Raw genomic sequence first — 15,863 nt, 5'->3', positions numbered from 1 at the left:
AGAGAAAGTCACTCATTGCCCCCCCCCGTCCCTGAAGGGAAATATCCCGTCTACTTTAAAGCAGATTGCAACAAAGACCTTGCAGGCGAGGCTGAGTGATGGCAATATTGTAATTTATACACCCACATTCGTAGAAACTCGCACACGCAAACAGGCAGACAGCTCTCGTAGTTCAATGTGAGGAACAATCTCCTGCATTTTGTTTGTGCTTCAACCACGGGACGTGTAGGAAGGAGACGGGAGGAATCGGCGAACCGCACGGATGGCTCCTTCGCTTTCTGAAGGGCCAAGAAAGAACCGGAGAGGCCTTCTCGCTTCTCTGCCCTAGCAGCATCCCGCGTCACGGCGTTCAATTAACAGCCTCTAAAATAGGCAACCGCCGCGCTGAAAGTCATTTGCAGGCTTCAGCCCCAAAACAAACCCTTCCAAATTCTTAGCACAACTCTCTGCGCTGTGTACACCGGAGCGGGGGGGATTCCTAGCGCCGCACGGGAGGGGGGAGGTAATTTGGAAGGGACTCAAAGAGCCGCTGGCTCTCTTTTTGCGGCCGAATTTCCAGGCAGTTAAACTTCTCCGACCACTGTGACATCTGCAGCGTTGCCAGTCGCAGAGAAACTCTTTCCCTTCCTCCCAGCCCAGCCCCCTCCATCCATCAGTAAAGGTGCTGGGCGGGGAGGAAGCAAAACAACAACAACATCAAAGAAGCAGAATGTGAGGGAGGGAAACGAGGGGAACACAGGGGCGAGAAAGAAGGGGAAGAGACCCGAAGGCACAGGCGGGCAACCCTATCGGGCTGGGAGTCCTCGCTTTCTCAAAGCGCCTCCCCTTTTCGGGAAGACCTGGGTTCAGGTCGGCCTTGACCGAAGGCACAAAAAGGTCGCAGTCCGAAGTGTAAATGGGACTCCGAAGGGAGAGAGGCGTGTGGCTCTGCGGATCCCCAAGCAGAGACTGGGAGGATCGATAACTAAATTAAGGGGACACTGGATCGTAGGTCTGGTTTTTTTTTCTTTCTTTCTTTCTTTCTTCCTGTTTGCCCCGGGAAACTGGAAGCCCAACTAGATCGGGGCGATTGCTTTGTCGGTGCCAGAAACTCGGTCAAACTCTCTGGCGCGGCTTCCTTCCTCCTCCCCGGGAGTCGGTGCAGCTCCTCCGCCCCTCCAAGCTCCTTGGCCTTCCCGCCCTGGTGGCTCCGGGGGCGGAGGGAGGAAATTGAGGGTGGGGAGCGGAGAGGACAGCCGCGAGGGAACTTTTCATTCCGCCCTTCTGGTTCGTTCACCCGTTCCCCTCCCCCACCACAAGCTGTCTGACAGGAAAATAAAAGGAAAGAAAAAAGAAAACAGGAAAGTTAACCAGCCAACGGAGGTGGGGGGAGGAGTGACAGGCGGAGCGGGATGAAGGAGAAAAGGCAGAGACCCACCGAGCTAATAATGGTGTCCGGCTGCATAAGGGGGAGCCTTGAAACGGGCCCGGCGAAGCTGCTGGGGAGGAAGTGGAAGCCGCGAGCGAAGGAGGCTGCTGGAGGGGAAGGGGGAGGGGAAGTGAGGCAGCGCCATCTTTTCGTGTCACACAGTCCCAGAGACTGACTGCCTCGTAGTCCAGGCGCCGCCGCCGCCGCCGCCGCCGCGCTCCGGCTTATCGCTCGTTCGCTGCCTTGCTTCTCGCCACTGGAAAGAGTGCCTTTGAGTAGCCTCATAGGGGGAGGCTCACAGCCCTGCAGTGTACAGAGCAGGGCAGACAAACACTCCCCCCCCCCACAGCCTCCCGCACCGGCCCCCCTTTCGCTCCGAGCTTTAGTCGCTGGCGTGGGGCAGCAACCAAGCCGACTCCGGGGCTTCCCTTCTCGTGCGCTGGCCCTTGACTTGGTGAGTCAGCGCTGTTGCAAAGAAGGCAGGCCGCGTCAGGCCTAGGGCTACGTACGGTGACTTCGCCTCCGTGCGCAATAACAGACGGGCATGTGGGCACACTGGTTTTCCTCTTCTCCCCCCCCCCCGTCCATTGCTCCCGCTCCCTCGCCAAGGCCTCCATTTGGCTCCTTTGGGGTCTCTCATCCTCCGGCGCCAGAAACCTGGGGCTTGAGGCCCGGAGATGCCAAGAGTAGCCAAGTGGCAACTTCCCGCCCGAGAGAGAGAGAGAGAGAGAGAGAGGTCTCTCTTCGCGCCCTTTTTGCCTCGCCTTTCTGTGCCTGCGAAGAGAACCCAGCTGCCCGCGGTGCACCGCTAAAGCCTGGCTGAGTTGGCGTTGGCGGCCGGGTGTTTCATTCTTATTCTTGTGGCTTTTCCTTCTCACTTTCTGCCCATCCCCCACCTTGGGCTGGCCTGGTTGGCAGAGGTTGCCGGCTCGCAGCCCTCTTTCCACCCTCCGGGCAGGGTTCGCTGCAACCTCTTGCTCTGGGGCCTGTGCCAAGGAAGGCTCGGCAGCGCCGGCTCGCTCTGCAAAGAGCTGCTCGCTTTCCTCGCCACACAGGTCGTAACTAAGTCACGGGCGGTATCGCAGCTTGCCTCGGAAGATTTTATCTGATTTTCTCTTCCCCCACCCCCGCCATTCCCGGTAGCTTTATCTCAGCTCCGTTTAAAGGAGGAAAGGCGCTTTTCACTGGGCTTGGCAGGGTCGCCTGCCTGCCGGCTCTGAGCCGTTGCTGAATGGCGCTTCGCGCTGCAAAGGTTTGCGTGCTCCGGCTCTGCCCTTCCTTGGCACCGCGAAGCTCCTTTGGGCCTGGCGTGCTGGAGAGCGCGAAGCACAGGCAGGGAGCCCGCTGGCATCCAAAGCGGGGGTTCTCTCGGCAGCGGCGCCCGGGGAAGCCTACCCTACTAGTCTGCGCTCGCTCAGTCTGGTAGCTCCGGCTACCACACAGGAGCAACCGCACCGCCGTCTCTCGGACCTGCTGATGCGAGAGAGAGCGAGGAGGGAAAGAGAGCGGGAGCAGCGCTTGGTGAAGGGGGATTTGATGGGTGGTTGGCTTGGAGAGGGGAGGGGAGGGAGGCTGGCTGCGCCTGGTAATGAGGGATATGAGGGAGAGGGAAGGGTGGGCTGTTTGCGCCTGAGAAGGGGAGGGCCGCCTGCCATTAGGGATGGGAAATCTGAAGGGGGGTGGATGAGCCTGAGGGTTTTTTTTTGTTTTGTTTTTTTGTTTTTAAACCAAGCGTCTTTGCGGGGGGGGGGTGGTCTGTTTCATCCCGGAGAGGCGGGAGGCGTGCCTTCTGTTTCTAATAAAGGAAGCGACTTTTCTCGAAGGAAAAGGGAAGGTGCTGCTGGTGGGGGAATTGCTTAAGATGATGGAGGTGTTAGTTGCCTTCTGGGGAGGTGTGTGCGTGTGTGCGCACTGTAGTCTTAGAAATGCAAAGAATGGCAACACCTAGGCAAAGGGATGGAGGAAGGGAAGAGCATTTCGGTGCTTTGGGGAGGGCATGTTAAAAGCAGCGGCCCCAGGGAAGGTTGGATTTTCTGCTGATTGTTGGCCGCCCCTCTGGGAAAAGAATTAATAGTTTGCAGATTGATGCTTGCTGCTCCTCAGGAAAAAAAAAAGGGTTTTTCTGGAGAGACATTGGCTGCCCTCGTAATAAAAGGGTGTGTGCACGTTTTAGCTACCTGCCCTAGGGAAACGAGGCTGGCGAAGACTCTTTGTGTGCTGCGTGCGCTGCTGGATGGCCCCGTTGGAAGAGAGGCAGCCACCGGCGACGACGGGAATGTTTGGGAGAGACTTGTCAGAGGGGATTTGATGTGCGTTGTGCTGGGGGAGGTGTCGCGCTGCGCTTCGCCTGTTGGGATTTCAGAGGGGAGGTAGGAGAGTCATCTCCTGTTTCTAATAAAGGAATCGGCTTTTATGGAAGGATAAACGCAGGCAAGCGCAAACGTGTGGGCTGCAGCCGCCGAACTTCGTTAGCTGCTAATCTTGCTGCCAAGATGAAAACCTTTTCCGATCCTTTGAAAGAGGATCGAAGCCTGACGTGCCCGGTGGCCGCGGCAGCCTCAGAAACACACGCTCTCTCTCGTGTCCCGTACCTAGAACATCTCTCGTGCCTTTCCAACTTCTGAGGGGGTCAAATAAGCAAAGGGAAACAACGAGGCGAGGCCCCTCCTAGCAGTTCCGGCTTTGGGGGATTGCCAAGTTTTCTTTGACTAAGGGGAGCTCTGGGGATGACTCATCACGGGCCGTGGTGAGGTTTGTAAGGGTTTTCTTTTCTTGTCACCTGCAGTTGCTGACCCTGTTGGCTCCTAGGAAATAGCTGCGACAGGCGGCTTCTGAGAAGGCCTAGCTAGATCCCCGATCTGGTGGGAAATTCCCCTGTTCTTACCAAGAGGAAGCCTCCCAGGGCCAAGACAGCTGAGGAGCTGAGAGGGGGAGGGAGATTATCTTCCAGCCTGTGGCCTTGAAATCCAGATATTTGCAGTCCCTTTTGGGGATGAATGCCAGTGTGCCTGAAGTCTTTTCCGGTGAGTCTTTTTTTAAACTTCAGGCAGAACTGTTTGGTTCTCTGCTGCTGTAAGCTGCTGTGTCAGCAGTTCCAACATGGGATTAAAAAAATAACTTTCATGCTGCTAAACGCTTTTAAGATGTATCTCTAGGCAAGCTACAGTCTGGCCAATAGATCTAAGTAGTACATTCCATGGACTTTCCAGTGGAATACCCACCAATGGAGTACTACAATGATATCAGAGTCATTGTGGCTCTGATAGGCAAGCTTACTGAAACCACTCTGTCCAGGTGCTTAAGTATGAATTTAAGACACATTTACTTGGACATAGATCACATTTAATATATCAATATTTTCTTTAGTGTCAACATGTCTCTATGTTTGGCTGAGAAAGGTGTTCCATTTCTGATATCTCTTTGTTATTTGGTTTTCTATACATTAGATGAATCTAGTTTCATCTAAAGGTTTTTGGCAGGGTGCATCTCTCAGTTGTCTTACTTGCAAATGTGCTGAGTTCAGAATTTCAGTTATTATGCAGCTTGCAAGACTGAAGTGTTTGACTCCATTTCATAGAGGAGGGGTTGTTCCCAGTAAGGGCATTGTTGCAATAGGCTGTAATCCACAAATGCTTCTACTGCTATATATATTTGCCTGGAAGTGCTGCATTTTTACTTGCCTCTCATACTTGTAACTTATAGAATTTCAAAGGAAATACATGTGATTATATAAAATTTAGAAACTCTGGAACATTTTGAAGTAAGGAATGCCATATCTGACACAATCTTTGGTGTCCATGCTTACATGACACACTGAACCACAAAATAGTCAAACACATTTAGCTAGCATGCACTTCACTTGATATTTAAGAGCATTCCACAAACTCAGAAAGTTGAACTAACTCTATTTAACAATAAAGATTGTGAGCTGATTTTTCCTGCATAGGGTGATGGGGTATAGTTCTCAGTAGCCTTATAAATTGCCCGAGAGAGTTGCAGTCTATCTGGAACCATTGTGACAGCTCTGAAAACTGATGAAGTGATATCATTGGCTCCACTGAGAAACATTTTCCACAATAGGTGATCAGGCAACAGGAAAACATCTGTTTAATCCATGATGAGTACACAAGTCATTTATCTGTACTGCAATTTTGCAGTTATAAAATAAATAATAAATCTGCATGAAACCAACCAGCCTGGTAGTGCCTGTCATTCACAGCCAGTAGAGCCTTGGTTTTGGAAGTTAGGAATAATGGGAGTTGCTATTTACAGGGCACTAGGTTGGGAAAACCTACTCTATAATTACTATCTTTTGAAGCAAGCAAGCAAGGATTGTATACATTTATGTGTATGTCTTGGTCCCTGCTCATAGTTGCAACCACAGGAGTGTAGAATTAGAACCCAAGGGGGCTTTTCTTCAAAAACAATTTAGTCTCATCTAGCAAGTTAGTCAAGTTGAAAAGAGCCTCAGGGTGGACCTCTGAGCTTTGCTGCAGTTATTCCTCTTGCTTTGTAGCAAGCTTAGGTTTTCTCCTCTATCCTCTGCTTAAAATTTAAGCAAACAAGTATAAGTGAATAGTTGCTGTTCTTTGATGAGTGGCCTATCAAACCCCAGCTACCCCAACAAAGATGAAGGAAAATAAAGAGGACTCCTTAGTTTGTGTTTCCATCTTTCTTTTGCAAGTGGTCCTGACAACAGAATTACCTGCCTGGTTCCAGTGAAGCCATCATATATGTGAGACGAGTAGCTATATAAATTGAACAAAGGTATAAATAAGCCACTAAGACAGCTACCCTTCCCCACTTTTTTTGCTGCTGCTGTACTAGGAGAGAGGCTAATAGGCCTCTCTGTGTTGCACAGATGCAGAGCCTGGATTAACAAATCCTTGTAATTTCATTACCATCTAACATGAGCAATTGGAGTTTGTAATAGACTGGGCATTTGGCTTGGGTGGCATAAGTCAGGCAAAAAGAAGTTAGCAGATTTAAAGTGTCTCCCCCACATTTTTGAGACCAATGCTTTCCTGAAAAACAGGAATGTTTGTAAACTGATCTGTTAAATTTATAGTTCTAATTAAATCAGATAAAAACTGAGTTTAGCTGTGCATGCACCTAGACCAGGGGTGTCAAACTCAATTTCATTGAGGGCTGCATTAGCATAGCGGTTGTCCTGGGGGGGTAGGTGTGGCCAGGGTGGGCATGGCTGGAGTGGGTGTGGCCTACTGGGTGGGTATGGCCAGCTCTACATCATTCACATAAAGGGTGCTGTGGGGGTCTGGGCAGGAGTGGGACAGATCTGAGGGTCTCTGGCAGAAGGGGGTGGGACCAGGGCAAGAGCCAAGACATGGTCCACTGGAAGAGCCTGCCGAAACCCCTCCTCCGGAGCCTATCAAGCTGGATATGTGAAGTAGGCGAGGCCATTTGCTGGCCACTTCCAGGCGATGGTTCATTTTTTCATTCCTCACAAAGGGTGACACCTCCCCAGCATGCACCCAGGGAGTGGGGTCGACGCGGCAGGGCCTGGTTCCTCCTTGTTTCCAGACGGCCTTGTGGAGCTAAGACTGAATGTGTTTCAGCATAGATGGCCACCACAAAATTGTACATTGGCTCCCGGCCGGCCTGGCCAAGGCAGCGGGGACTATTCCCTTACTGTTTCCAGGATGGCTTCGCGGGCCACATGAAACCACATCGCAGGCCGCATCCGGCCCCCAGGCCTTGTGTTTGACATGTCTGACCTAAACGTATCCATTGGAGTTCAATGAAATGTCCAGTTTAGCTGTTTGCATATTGAGGCAGCCTGTTTCCAGACTGACAGAGAATTAAAATCTCAGAACCAAACCCTCTTTGGTTTTACTTACAAAAACATGCAAGCAGGCAGCCCTCTGGACAATTTCATTTTTCAGGCCTATAAAAAGAGGTTTTCTGCTTAAATGCTGAACCCACTTCAAATCTTTTTCCTATTTTGCCTCTTGAAGTATTGGCATTATAGGAGAGGCATTCCTGGTGTTAAAAAGTTTTCAGGGTTCTGTGCTTTGCCAGAAGCTCTTGCTGTAATCTATGTAACTTCAAGAAACCAGGGAAATGCCTTGCTGGATGCCTCTCAATCATCAAAGAGATTTTGTCTTTTCCCCCTTTCTGCGAAAAGAAAAGCACATGCTTTAAAACTCAAGTCTTTCCCCAATTCACACCATTTCTCCAGCCGAGCTCTAAGAATTCACATTGTCATTTCCTCTGCTCTGCTGTGAATGCTCTTCAGCCTGAATGGAAAAGCAGCTGCCTCATACTAGCTACTGGGCCACAAGAATTTTCCAGCATCCTGTGCTCTACCTCAAAGTGGGGTTCTGGCACGGCCCTTGTGTGGTTCTGGTTTTCAACAGGGAGGAACCCATGGTGGCTCTGAGAAGACCACTATAGTGCCTCCAAAGCCCTAACCCCAGGGAAGAGAGGGTTCCTGCTTCATAGGGAGTAGAAAGAGGCAGAAAATGACTCACCACTTGTATCCAATCGCTAAAGCGTTTAAAGTGTTGGCTGGAAGATTATGGCTTTTTCTCCTTTCCCAGCATTATAGTGAAGTTCAGGAGAGAAATGGCCCAATGGCTGATAACCAGGGCTCTGTTCAAAATTCAGTGACCAGCTTGTACTTTGTATCATCTTCGATGCTGAATAGGAGGGGGCCACTTTTTTGGATGACCAAAAGAGAATCTTACTTGTGTCCCTTACTTGCAATCTGAAGTCTAGTGACACCATTATCCTCTGGGTGCAAGAAGGGAAAACTATTACTTCTGCCCCTCAGGTTATCTGCATTTTTGCAAGCTTGCATGTGATTGTCTGAATTGGTTTGCTATTTTCAGGGGATTTATAGGTAAAAGGCACTCAAGCTTGTTTGGATTAAAATGCGTTGATGAGAATGCCTGAGCCTTAACCAAGTGCCAAGTTCCCCAATCAAGTGCCATTTGAATGTCTTTGGGCTATAGTGCTCCAACAGTTTCAATATATGGGGAAGGAACTAGATAAATGAATGAAAATTTTAGTTTAGTTAGTTATCCGTAATAAAGGAGACACAAGGCAGGAATATCATAAAGTGAAATGATATAAAGTCTGTCCATATGACTGTAGAAATGATACCAAGACTCCTCATTACTGTTATTTTGACCCAAAAATGGTTGTATGACTAGATGCTATAAATCACTAATGCAAAAAAAAAAAAAAAAACAACTGAACTCCCGTCCAAAATTTCAAGTCAGAATGAGCCCAACTTACTTCTCTGTAGATCATTCCCATCTTTATTGAGCCCTGTAGCCTTTACATAAAGAATACAGGAAAATGTTTGGATCCTGACTCTAGCTTTGCTAAATTGGATTAACTGGATGGGGGAAGGCACTGAAAGAAAGAAAAATGATGAAAATTACTGGACATGTTTATTCAGAAAGACCATTCTTGATGCAATGCCATGTAGTCATTGAAACACAGTCTGAAATAATTGGGGAAGTATTCTTTCCTAGCTGACTGTTGGGATAAATGAGTTATATCGGATACACATTTGTATAAGCATGCTTAGAAACTGCCCTAAGGTCGGAGGCTTTTCTAAGAGATTCTGTTTCACCCACTTGTTTCTAGTAGAGGTGGGACATCTATTATTTGGGTTGGTCAGTGGAAACTAAGCCTGTCCTCTCTTGCTGGCTTGCCTCAACAGTTCTCCCTTGCAGACAGCCCTCTCTTCTGAGAGCTAAGAGAGCTGAACAAGGTTGCAGAGTGTAGCCCATTCAGAGCTTGTCACCTATGCTCCATGACTGGTTGTCAGAGCAGCAAGAGGCTAGACTCCCCTTTCACACCATCAGGCATGTCACTGGCTTCCCTTTTCCTGTTGTACCCCAGGAATGACAGGCAGCTCAACCTCCTGCTCTGTTTGCAAAGGGCAGCTCTTTGCAAGTCCCTCAGAAACTCTCCCAGGATTTCCTGGCCTAACATGCCAGCAGTCAAAATGGCTGGGCTATAAACAGCCGTTAGTGGCCAGGGTTCAATTGCAACAGTTCTGGCAGGGTTTGATGTAGGTGCTGAACATAATAAATAAATATTTTCTTCGGAATGATGGTCTTTTCAGTTAAACAAAGTAATTTCATTATTGGTTCTCAAACGTGGCCCTCCAAAAACATTTGTATGCCACATATAGTTTAGGCAGATAATTTTAAATGGTCCAAAACAGTAGTAAACACTTTTCATTACCTTAGGATGCATTACATTCGGATCATTTCCTTAACTTCACTCAGTGTTCACCTCCTATTCAGTCACTGGATAAATTCCTGACTTCTGCCCCAAACCTTGTCTTGAATATGCAACCAGATTCGCATTCAAAGTATATTTTCTCTGAAGGAGAATAAGGACCCTGGGCCTTTCCCACCATTTCAGATGTAACTGATTATATCTCCCAGCCACACATATCGAGAACTTGGTGGCTCAAAGTTTCCTTACCTGTGTGCTTTAAAATAAGTAGTATTGATTTTTCAAATGTACACTATGTTTATTTTTCACATTTTTGAACCACAAAACTTCCTCAAATTTTTTTTTAGATTTCCAGTTATTCATTTATTATGTATAAGCTGGGATATAATTGTATTGATAGAATTTGTTAAATTAACTTAAAAAACAACAGTCATACATCACCAGTGGCAGACGATCTTCCTTTCTTCTATTTTATTTAATAGGTTTACAATTAATATACCTATGTCAGAATAATATCACTTAATACTACGTATATCCCAACTTTAACTCTACGTAATGAGGGCTGTTTTTTTGCAATCTCTTCAGCATTTAATTGTTTATTTTGTTTGGGAAGAGGCATTCTGTCAAATATGGCCTGAAGTGGCATTGTCAGGAGAGTGCAATACCCCATATGCTGTTTATTCAAGAGATAGGAAGAATAATGTGAGGGAAGATATAGTACTCCCATCTAGATGGAGTATTGTTCACTAACATCTTTTCCACTGATCTAGATGTTGTTTCTTTCTGGGATGGAGATAATTACTACTTTCCAAATAATAAACCGTGGAGCAGAAGAATGGGAGGCACCTTTATGTGGTGTAAATAAGTAACATATTCCCACAGTTTTCTTGGAAAGATTTTGGGAGTGATTTGCCATTGTCTTCTTCCTAGGGTTGAGAGAGTGACTGGCCCAAGGTCACTTAGCTGACTTTGTCTCTTAAGATGGGACTAGAATTCAGTCTCTCAGTTTCTAATCTGGTGCCTTAACCATTACCCACATTGGCTCTTTTACGTAGATAATACTTAGTGATTTCCATGTCCTTCACTGGAAGGAAAAAAAGAGGAAAGAAAAAAAAAGCTTTTTCTAAGCCAGTGGTGGCGAACCTTTTAGAGACCGAGTGCCCAAACTGCAACCCAAAACCCACTTATGTATTGCCAAGTGCCAGGTGGGCGTGGCCCACTTGGTGGGCATGGCTGTGGTGGTCATGGCAGACTGGGTGGGTGTGGCCAAGGTAGGCATGGTCACCTTGATGTTGCTTGTGGGGAGGGATGCCTGTGGGGGCTGGGCAGGGTTGGGGGAGATCCAGGAGGGCTCTGGCAGGTGGGGCAGTGGGCAGGAGGCTTGTCCTGCAGGGTGAAATGAGGCAAGGTGAGGGCAGGGCTGGAATGCCATTGTCGCAGAGCAAGGCGAGGCAAGGGCCAGGGTGGCTGCTGCCTGATACCATCAGCCCCCCCCCCCAGGCCAGCCAGCGCATGGGGACCAACAGTGTCCATCAGCAGCACAGCCTGCCAGCCCCTCGACCAGCACTCTGGGGCTCTGCAGCCTACCACCAGCAGTTCAGAGAAGCCGCCACTGAGCTGGATGGCCTGCCAACAGCTGAGGAGGCGATGCAATGGGTTGTGCCTGGGAAAAGGAGAGCATGCGAGGCCAGGAGGGATGGAACAAGGGAAACCAGCTGTTCTAGGATGCATCCGGCCATGTGGGACCTTGGTGAGTTAGTGGGCAGCTGGTTGAAGAGGGACAGTTGCCGAGAGGGCTCCGAGTGCCGTCTCTAGCACACATGCCATAGGTTCACCACCATTGCTCTAAGCCTACCCCCCCCATCAAAAAAAATAATAAGAGGGTTGAGCAGAATTGCACTGGCAAATTCTATAAATGATATAGATATGATCACATATTCATCAAACCAGAACTTTTGTTTTTGACAGGCCGGCTCAGTTATTTTTGTTTTTCCAGTGTTAAGGTTTCAGAAATAAAAAGGCCTTGTTGTGAGTTCTCACTCACTTGTTGGCAGAGTCTGTTTGTGTGTATGTGTGTGTTACATGCCTGAAACATGTTTTTTCCTGTCTAGGGACTATCAGTGCTTTGTGTATATACCAGTGTAGGTGCCAATTGATGCATCCAGTAGAATTGCAACCAGTGAGAATTTTTAATCCCTTCTGCAGTATTCTTGATTGGGTCTACTCAGAAGTAATATTCATTTATTATTCAGGAAGCGGCTTCCAAGTCAGTTTATTTAGGATTACAGTCCAAGCATTTGACTTTCTAAAATAAAACACAGTACCTGTTAAAACATGCCTCTGCATTGGGTAGATGTCCTTGGGTTATAGTTGTAATACAAAATGTTGCTACACAAAATGTGGTTACTTTTGTGCAGCAAAGGCCTATCATAAGAAATCAGGAGACAGTGGTTGGGGAAATAAATGGAATTCTAGATTACTACATAAGAAATTCTATCTATTGCAGCCTGGTGTGTGTGTGTGTGTGTGTGTGTTTGTGTGTGTGTGTGTTAAATAAACAGCAATTTCAACGTCTTTTATTTTCCTGATGGTGAAATCAGGCGTGCAAGACTGATCATATCTGCTGTATAAGGCCAAGCCAAGGTGGCCTTGTTTTGCTATTCAGATTTCTCCATTCGCATTCGCAGCTTGATTTAAGGCGCACTCTCAAGGAGGGCCATTCAGAGCTCAGAATTGCGTAGAGTTGTTTGTAGTTTTTTCCCCCCCCCCCACTTTGCGTTGGTAGCTGAGCAAAGCGCTAATGAATTTAATCCCAGCGACACCCTTAGGAAGGCGAAAAGGACCGAATGACCGGGCGGAGGTTGATCAGGCCCCGGGCCTCCAGCACGGCAAGGCCTTCTTGATTGATAATGTGCCTTGGTAAAGACCGGCCTCCTGCTTTCCTAGGCAGAAGGCATTGTTGCCTGGAAAAAGGGGAGCGAACAACCACGTGGAGTTGGGAAATAGGAGCGCAGTGAATCCGTCGCCTGGCCGGAGCAGCCAGGAGGGGAAGCCAGGCGGAAGCAGGCGGCAGCACCGAGAGCCCATTCCCCTTTCGGCCAGCCATTAACAGCAGCAGCAGCGGCTCCAGGAGGAATTCGTGAGACAGGCCGGGCACCTACCTACCCAGGACTGGGAGTGAAGTTCTCGCTCGCTTTCGATAAAGGCCATCTGGAGCGCCGCTGTCTCCAGCTCGCTCTCCAGTTTTCCTGTCCCCGGGTGCAGCACCACGGCCTGACCTCTAGGTCAGCTCCCCGAGGACGGGCCAGAGGGGTCTGGCGACCGCGACTTCAGTTCCTTCGTCGGCATGTCCCTCGGCGGGGATTCCGCTCAGCCAAACGCCGCGGGGAAGGAGAGAGGCAGCGAAACGCCCACCAAGGCCGCGGCTGGGCCGCTGGGGAGGCCGAGGATTTGCCGTCTCAGGAAATCCTGAAGAAAGAACGAGGGGAGGGGGAAAGCCCAGCGCAGAACAGGAAGGGCAGAAAAACCCAACTAGTCAAGGTTTCCAGTAGGAACGTGGCTACGGGGGCCTCTGTGCCACGAGGGAGCGATGGAAGAGTGCAACCTCGATAGGGAGCCCCACGGAGAGCCCGGTTAAGCAAGGGCGCGATTGGAATCAGGCAGTCTGGGTTCAGCCAGGAGCCTGGCACGCCTCCCCAGGATTGCCAGGGAGTTTATATCTTTAAGAGGATCGGATCATAGTCCTCTGACAACTCCAGTTCGTTTAAGGCTACAGCCTCTCACTAGATAACGAGTGATAAAATAGGCTTCAGAAAGTTTGAAAAGAACAGCACTGGAAGGGTTTAAATCAGGAAATAATTAACTTTACCGGCTAAGTCTGGGAACTCCGAAAAGGAAGATGAAGTAAAACCTCTCAGTTCTACTTAGTTCAACCCTCAATTTTCAGCTGCTTCTATATCTCATGTGGGTGCAGCCGATAAATTTTAATCTCTACATTAGTTCTAAAATGTATATTTTATAAACACAATTACAGTTTAAAAGGGTGAGTCCTTGTGTTCCTTATTGGAGGGGGGGGGAGAGAAATGAGTGCGACGTTTTCAGACATATAAAGTCATGAACAGAAAACAAGACTGAATCCTCCCCAAATGGATTTCAGTCACTTCTGAGGAAAATCTTTCCCAAGCACTTCCAGTGCAGGGGAGACGCTTCATTTAAAACTTGTTCCCTTCCCCCTTAAGAGCATTTATCCGACTGCTTAGGAAATCGGTGTCTTTTTGTTGTTTCTGTCAGCTGTTTAGCAAGCTGAAGAGCTTGTGTGTACACCCAGGGTTTCAGGTTACAAACGTAGGTATTTTTCACTCCTACTTTGAGAGAGAGAGAGAGAGAGAGAGAGAGAGAAAGAGGCAGGTCCACCCCTTTCTTCTTTTCTAGGGTATAAAGGTCCAAGCCAAAACCAGGAACTGTATAAAATGCTTTCAAACCAGAAAGTTGTTCAAAGGAGCTCCTATTTTCCTTTAAGCACAAGAAATTTGCATGGTTAGAAAAGGGAACTTCAGAAGTGTTCTGGCATATTGAGTAAGCCACGTTTTAGACTAGGGAAATGTAGCTAGGATTCAGATTTTAACCTGCTTTCTTTTTTCCCCACAGATTCCTGGACTTCTTGATGACAAACAGGCTGATCATAGTTTTCCTGGAATTCTGTATATTGGATCTTCTTTCTTCTACTTTTCTTGTCTTGGTGTAAACGGTTTATACGCGCTTTTAAAGACTGGGGTGAAAGGGGGTGGGGATATAATTACCACTCGAGTGGGTGATAATAAAATTTCATTCATTTTCACCGGGCTGGTTTATGGTCCCTTTCCGAACTTGCTACTTTTCATGGTCATGAGCAAGACCTGTCCAGTTAGAAGCAGGTCCCAACGGAATATTACGTGACTTCCTGAAAAGCGTGTTTAGATCCACAGTTCTCGTACGCAGTTAGCTGGAAGTTTTTTTCCGAACAAGGATCGGAAGTAAGAATCGGAGACGGCCGCACAATACCGCTCAGGTTTCTTACAAAGCCAGACCCATAATGCTCAGTGGGGCTTGCTCCAAAGCATATGCATATAGATTGTTGGCATACTTAGCAATGCCTACTGTGCCTTTCCTCACTAGAGATGTATCTCATCACCCAGCCATAGTTGTCGCGATATAAAGCCTGTAATGAAGGGAAGCCTGGGTTCACTGCTAACGTATCGGCCAAGCACTGGTTGGTTGACACGATAGATAAATCTCTGTAATGAGGAACGGTGCTACCCCACTCCTGTGATAAATGGTCATGGAATGCGCGCGCACCCCTCCCCACTTCTTGAGGTACAGAGTTATTTCCTGTAGATTGCGTCTTGTGAATTCCAGCCACCGCTGAAATGCAGTAAAGAACCACGAGTCGCGAGCGGAAGAACCGAATAAGCGAGTATCAGTCAAGATGGGCGTCACAAACCCGACCTACTAAGTCAAAAATACCACTCTCGCAGCCGATCCGCCAAAGGAGCAGCGTCCCAGCGATCCAAATTGTACTGAGGGAAGCCGGCGTGCGAAGCGCTCCCCGCGATTTCCACGTCACATAGAAAGAAACGTGTTTGGAAATTTCAGAGCCAGTAACCGAGCGTCGCCTTTCAGAAATCAAACGAAGGGGAAGCCGTTTGTTATTCCGGAAAGTAGCTGCTGAAAAACGAATGTTTCTCATTACAACAGAAAGGCTCGGGGCAACGGGGCGGGGGCGGAAAGACAGAGAGCATCCCACGATGGGACAAAAATAGCGAATAGGGAAGACGAGCCAAATGAGGAGCTGTGGGTGCAGAGCTGATTGACAAAACACGGGAGGAGGGAGACACTCGAGGAGAAACGACGGTTTGTATGCTTCTGGAGAAGCGAGAGGATGGAAAGCGGTTCGTTTGGAGGCAGACTTAAAAGTACAGGTTGGAAGGAAGGCAGAGCACACGCCGTTCCCTAGAGAGAGAGAGAAAAAAAAAAGGAGGCCCTGAGAGGCATTTCCATGGGGGGAGGGGAGCGCGCTGGCCAGAGAAGATGGAAAGTGCAAGGGGGGGGCATATGGGAAAGGGGTACACTGTGCGTGACAATAGAGCGCGTGGGAGGGGAGGGGGAGACAAAGAAACGGTCCTTCTTGGGCTCCCGGGGATACGAGAGCAGAAGGAAAAACGTGGCGGCCAGAGAATGGTCTCACCTGGAGTGGGGG

The 15,863-nt window shown here is 48.6% G+C and overlaps 1 long non-coding RNA gene across 1 annotated transcript; it reads left to right on the top strand.

Annotated features, from left to right (window-relative positions):
• The first annotated feature begins 48 nt into the window (after positions 1-48).
• LOC120307398 lies at positions 49-15,619 on the top strand. Its single transcript, XR_005556518.1, has 2 exons — positions 49-1,862; positions 14,276-15,619. It is a non-coding gene; the product is annotated as an uncharacterized LOC120307398 (long non-coding RNA).
• The last annotated feature ends 244 nt before the right edge of the window (positions 15,620-15,863 follow it).

This window comes from Crotalus tigris, unplaced genomic scaffold (assembly GCF_016545835.1).
Source record: "Crotalus tigris isolate CLP2741 ecotype Arizona unplaced genomic scaffold, ASM1654583v1 scf7180000017775.1145084777:2100578, whole genome shotgun sequence".
Lineage (NCBI taxonomy): Eukaryota > Metazoa > Chordata > Lepidosauria > Squamata > Viperidae > Crotalus > Crotalus tigris.
Note: the sequence above shows the minus strand (reverse complement) of the source record. Positions and strands in the feature narration are given on the sequence as shown.